Source organism: Salvelinus sp. IW2-2015, unplaced genomic scaffold, assembly GCF_002910315.2.
Source record: "Salvelinus sp. IW2-2015 unplaced genomic scaffold, ASM291031v2 Un_scaffold6795, whole genome shotgun sequence".
NCBI lineage: Eukaryota > Metazoa > Chordata > Actinopteri > Salmoniformes > Salmonidae > Salvelinus > Salvelinus sp. IW2-2015.
In genome coordinates this window covers 28,155-34,102 of record NW_019948056.1, presented here as the reverse complement: position 1 = coordinate 34,102, position 5,948 = coordinate 28,155, and the positions used below count along the sequence as shown (strand labels likewise).

At 49.8% G+C, this 5,948-nt stretch overlaps 1 long non-coding RNA gene across 1 annotated transcript in view; it reads left to right on the top strand.

Annotated features, from left to right (window-relative positions):
* The first annotated feature begins 318 nt into the window (after positions 1–318).
* The window catches only part of LOC139027009 (uncharacterized), a 23,981-nt gene continuing 18,351 nt past the window's right edge, over positions 319–5,948 (top strand). Inside the window, exons 1-2 of the long non-coding RNA XR_011479026.1 lie at positions 319–367; positions 406–477. This is a non-coding gene — a long non-coding RNA (uncharacterized lncRNA). The remainder of the gene's footprint in view (positions 368–405; positions 478–5,948) is intronic.

The window sequence follows — 5,948 nt, the reverse complement described above, 5'->3', positions numbered from 1 at the left end:
AGAGGGAGAGAGAGCAGAGAGAGCAGAGGAGAGAGAGAGCAGAGGAGAGCGAGCAGAGACAGAGAGAGCAGAGATAGACAGCAGAGAGAGCAGAGAGCACAGCAGAGAGTGAAGAGAACAGAGAGGGCAGAGAGAGGGCAGAGAGAGGGCAGAGAGAGAGCAGAGAGAGAGCAGAGAGAGCTGAGAGAGAAGAGAGAGCAGAGAGAGAGCGAGAGCAGAGAGAGAGCAAGCAGAGAGAGCAGAGCATAGAGAAAAAGTGAGAGCAGAGAGAGAGAGCAGAGAGAGATAGCAGGGAGAGAGACAGAGAGAGCAGAGAGAGAGAGAGCAGATATAAAAAGCAGAGAGAGAGCAGAGGGCAGAGGGCAGAGTAGAGAGAGCAGAGAGAGAGAACAGAGAGGGCAGGAGAGAGAGAGAGCAGAGAGAGAACAGAGAGTGCTGAGAGACGCAATAGAGAGCATAGAGAGCGAGAGAGAGCAGGCTAGAGAAGCCAATAGAGAGTGAGAGAAGCAGAGTGAGAGAAGCAGAGAGAGAGCAGAGAGAAAACAGAGAAAGAGAGAACAGCAGAGCAGACAGAGAGCAGGCTGAGAGAGGAGAGAGCAGAGAGCGAGAGAGAGCAGAGAGTGAGAGATAGAGCAGAGAGAAGAGAGAGGCAGAGAGAGCAGAGAGAAAGAGAGACAGAGAGAGCGGACGACAGAGAGCAGAGAGCAGGCTGAGAAATAAAAGAGAGGATGAGAGAGCATAGAGTGAGAGAGCAGAGAGAGAGCAGAGAAAAGAGAGAACAGCAGAGCGAGCAAAGAGCAGAGAGAGAGCAGATAGCAGGCTGAGAGAGAAGAGAGAGGGCAGAGAGGCAGAAGAGAGCAGAGAAAATAGAGAGAGCAGAGATAGACAGAGAGAACAAGAAAGGGCAAACCAGTGAAGAACAAACACCATTGTAAATACAACCCATATTTATGCTTTTATTTAACTTGTGTGCTTTAACCATTTGTACATTGTTACAACACTGTATATGATAATATGACATTTGTAATGTCTTTTCTTGTTTTGAAACTTCTGTATGTGTAATGTTTACTGTTAATTGTATTGTTTATTTCACTTTTGTGTATTATCTCACTCACTTGCTTTGGCAATGTTAACACATGTTTCCCATGCCAATAAAGCCCCTTGCAATTGATTGAATGAATAGAGAGAGCAGAGAGAGGGCAAGGAGAGCAGATAAAAGAGAAAGTGGAACTCTGTTTGCTTATAGTAACCCGGCATCAAACACAGCTCTGTTGTACAAATTTGTGAATTCAATTCCACATAATTTAATTGTTTGTATTCTCATTTCACTATTTGTTTCATGTTTCAACCAGTCGCAGGTTAACGTCCAACCTGGCAGAGGAAACGAACATCATAACCAAACTGTTTCACAATATAACTGCTTTTCTTGTTTCCAAGTCTGTTTTATTATGAACAAAGTACAATAACTCTGTATACTGTACAACTATGGAGCGATGTCCATATATAATGTATTACAATTTGTAGTTCAACATAAAAGACAACAAATGATCACATTGGTATTTTTAACGTGTTGAATTGTCACAATTATAGGAGATTTCTGATGTGTCCAGTGTGGTCCAGTGTGTTGTGTGTCCATGTCCAGGTGTGTCAGTGAGTGTGTGTGCCATGTGCTGTGTGTGTTCCGGTGTGTGTCCAGGGTGTGTCGGTGGTCCATGTGTTGTGTTCGTCCAGTGTGTCAGTGTATCTGTGCGTGATCCAGGTGAGTGTGTGTGTCATGTGATGTGTCCGTGAGTGTGGTCCGAGTGTGTGTTGGTGTCCAGTAGTGGATGTGTGTGTGTGTCCGTGATGTGTGTGGTCCATCTGTCGTGTGTGCCAAGTGTTGTGTGTGTGTGTCCAGTCGTGATGTGTGTCCAGTAGGTGTGTCCAGTGTCGAGTGTGTTCCAGTGTGTGTGTGTCCAGAAGTGGCTGTGTGGTGTCCAGGTGGTGTGTGTGCCATGTGTAGTGCTAGTGTCCATAAGGTGTCTGTGGTGTGTGTATCCAGTGTGAGGTGTATGTGTCCAGTGTGAGTGTTGTCCAGTTGATGTGTGTGTCCAGGTGTGTGTGTGTCCATTGTCATGTGTGTGTATCGTAATCCAGTGTGTTTCCGAGTGTTGAGTGGTGTGTTGTGTCCATGTGTGGTGTGTGTCGTGTGAGGTGTTGCTCCGTTAGTGGTGTTCCAGTGTGTAGTTGTGTGTCCAGTGTCGTTGGTGTATGTATGTGTGTCCAGTGTGAGTGTTGTGTCCAGTGTGAGTGTCGGTGTCCAGTGTGTGTGTGTGTGTGTGTGTGCCAGGTGTGTCTGGGGTGTGTTCCAGTGTGTGTGTGTAATCTGTCCAGTGTGCGAGTGTGTCTGTGTCCAGTGTGAGTGTGTGTGTGTCCAGCTGAGTGTGTGTCCAGCCGTGAGTGTTTTGTGTCCAGTGTGTGTGTGTAGTGTCCAGTGTGTTGATATCGTCCATAGTGAGGGTGTGTGTGATCAGCCTAGTGTGGTGTGTGTGCTGTGGGTGTGTGTGTGTGTGTGTGTGTGTGGTGTGTCCAGTGGTGTTGTGTGTGTCCAGTTGAGTGCGTCCACTGTGTGTGTTGAATGTGTGTGCGTGTGTTCAGTTATTATTTCAGACACTGAAGTCAACATCCCAAACCCTAAACCTGCGATGAGGGCTCATGTGAACTGATCTCTCTTCTCTCTCTGCTCTCTCTCTCTCACCCTGCTCTCTCTCCCTCTCTTCTCTCTCACTCTGCTCTCTCTATATGTTCTCTGCTCTCTCTCTTTTCTCTACTCTTCTCTCTCTGCTCTCTCTCTGTTCTCTGATCTATCTCTCCCTCTGCTCTCTCAGCTCTCTTTTCCCTGCTCTCTCTCTGCTCGCTCCCTGACCTCTCTGCTCTCTGCTTTCTCTCTCTCTGCTCTCTCTCTTTGCCCTCTGCTCTCTCTCTCTCTCTTTGCTTTCTCAGCCTGCTTTCTTGCCCGCTCTCTCTGCCCTCACTCTGCTCACTGCTATCTCACTCTCTGCTCTCTCCCTCTCTCGCTCTGCTCTCTCTCTCTGCTCTCTCAGCCTGCTCTCTGCTCTCTCTCTGTTCTCTCTCTCCCTCTGCTCTCTCTTCTCTGCTCTCTCACTGTCTCTCTGCTCTCTGCTCGCTCTCTCTCTGCTGTCTCTCTCCCTCTGCTCGCTCTCTCTCTGCTATCTCTCTCTCTATGTTCTCTCTCTCACTCTGCTCTCTTTCTCTGCACTCTCAGCCTACTCTCTGCTCTCTCTCTGCTCTTTTTCTGCTCTCTTCCCTCTCTCTCACTCTCTGCTTTCTCTCTCTCTACTCTCTCAGCCTGCTTTCTGCTCTCTCTCTACTCTCTCTTTCTGCTCTCTGCTCTCTCTCTGCCCTCTCTGCTCTCTCTGTTCTCTCTCCCTCTGCTCTATCTCTCTGCTCTCTCTCTGCCTTCTCTGCTCTCGCACTCTCTTTGCTTTCTCAGCCTGCTCTCTGCTCTCTCTCTGGTCTTTGCTCTCTCTCTCTATGCTCTGCTCGCTCAGCTCTCTCTGCTCTCAGCTCTCTCCCTGCTTTCTGCTCTCTGCTCTCTCTCTGCTCTCTCTGTTCTCTCTCCCTCTCTGCTCTCTCTCCCTCTGCTCTATCTGCTCTCTCTTCTCTCTGCCCTCTCTCTTCTCTCTCTCACCCTGCTCTCTCTCTTTGCTCTCTCAGCCTACTCTCTGCTCTCTCTCTCTATGCTCTGCTCGCTCAGCTCTCTCTGCCTTCTCTCTCTCTCACTCTCTTTGCTTTCTCAGCCTGCTCTCTGCTCTCTCTCTGGTCTTTGCTCTCTCTCTCCCTCTGCTCTCTCTCTCACTCTGCCTCTCCTCTTGCTCTCTCTCTCTATGCTCTGCTCGCTCAGCTCTCTGGCTCTTCAGCTCTCTCCCTGCTTTCTGCTCTCCTGCTCTCTCTCTGCCTCTCTGCTCTCTCTGTTCTCTCTCCTCTCTTCTCTCTCACTCTGCTCTCTCTATATTGTTCTCTGCTCTCCTCTCTTTTCTCTACTCTTCTCTCTCTGCTCTCTCTGTTCTCTGATCTATCTCTCTCTCTGCTCTCTTTTCCCTGCTCTCTCTCTGCTCGCTCTCTGACCTCTCTGCTCTCTGCTTTCTCTCTCTCTGCTCTCTCTCTTTGCCCTCTGCTCTCTCTCTCTCTTTGCTTTCTCAGCCTGCTTTCTGCTCACCTCTCTGCTCTCTCTGCTCTCTCAGCCTGCTCTCTGCTCGCTCTCTCTGCCCTCACTCTGCTCACTGCTATCTCACTCTCTGCTCTCTCCCTCTCTCGCTCTGCTCTCTCTCTCTGCTCTCTCAGCCTGCTCTCTGCTCTCTCTCTGTTCTCTCTCTCCCTCTGCTCTCTCTTCTCTGCTCTCTCTCTGCTCTCTCACTGTCTCTGCTCTCTCAGCCTGCTCTCTGCTCACTCTCTCTCTGCTATCTCTCTCCCTCTGCTCTCTCTCTCTCTGTTCTCTCTCTTCTCTGCTCTCCGCTCTCTCTCTGCTCTCTCAGCCTGCTCTCTGCTCGCTCTCTCTCTGCTCTCTCTCTCTCTGCTCTCTCAGCCTGCTTTCTGCTCTCTGCTCTCTCTCTGCCCTCTCTGCTCTCTCGTTGTTTCTCTCCCTCTCTGCCTCTCTCCCTCTACTCTATCTGCTCTCTCTTCTCTCTGCCTCTCTCTTCTCTCTCTCTCCCTGCTCTTCTCTACTCTCTCTCTCTCTCTCTCTTTGCTCCTCTGCTCTCTCCTCTCTGCTCTCTCTCTCTCCCTCTGCGCTCTCTCTCTCCTGCTCTGCTGCTCTTTCTCTGGTCTCTTTCTGCTCTCTCTTTTCTGCTCACGTTCTCTGCTCTCTCTCTCCCTCTGCCTCTCTCTCTCTTCTCTCTGTTCTCTGCTTCTGCTCTGCTGCGCTCTCTCTTTTCTCTGCTCTCTCAGCCTGCTCTCCGGTCTCTCCCTCTCTCTCAATGCTCTCTGCTCTCTAATGCTCTCTGCTCTCTCAGCTGCTCTCTCTCTGCTCTCACCCCCTCTGCTTTCTCTCTTTTCCCTGCTCTCTGCTCTCTCTCTCTCTGCTCTGCTCTCTTCTCTCTGCTCTCTCAGCCTGCTCTCTGCTTTCTCTCTTCTGCTCTCTCTCTCTCTGCTCTTTCTGCTCTCCTCTTCTGTGCTCTGCTCTCTTCTCTGCTGTCTGCTCTCTCTTTTCTCTCTGCTCTCTGCTCTCTCTCTCTCTTCTCTTCCGCTTTATATCTTAACAGGGGTGCAGTTTGGAGGGGTGCAGTTTGCACATTTACATAAGTATTCAGACCCTTTACTCAGTACTTTGTTGAAGCACCTTTGGCAGTGATTAAAGCCTTGAATCTTCTTGGGTATGACGCTACAAGCTTGACACACCCTGTATTTGGGGAGTTTCTCCATTCTTCTCTGCAGATCCTCTCAAACTCTGTCAGGTTGGATGGGGAGCTTTTTGCTGCACTGCTTTTTTCAGGTGTCTCCAGAGATGTTCGATCGGTTCAAGTCCAGGCTTAGGATCATTGTCCTGTTGTCCAGTCTGTGTACTATACTGGGAGGGTAGAGAGTCAGAACTGATAGAGGATCTGGAGCCCTGAGGGAAAGAGAGAGAGGGAGGGTGGGAGTCAGAACAGAGGGAAGAGAGAGATGGGGGAGGGTAGAGAGTCAGAACAGAGGAAAGAGAGAGAAGGGGGAGGGTAGAGAGTCCAGACAGAGGGAAAGAGAGAGAGAGGGAGGGTAGAGAGTCACAACAGAGGGAAAGAGAGAGAGAGGGAGGGTAAGAGAGTCAGAACAGAGGGAAAGAGAGAGAGAGGGAGGGTAGAAGTCAGAACAAATAGAAAGAGATAGAGGGAGGGGAGAGTCAGAACAGAGGGAAAGAGAGAGAGAGGGAGGTAGAGAGTCAGAACAGAGGGAAGAAGAGAGAGAGGGAGGGT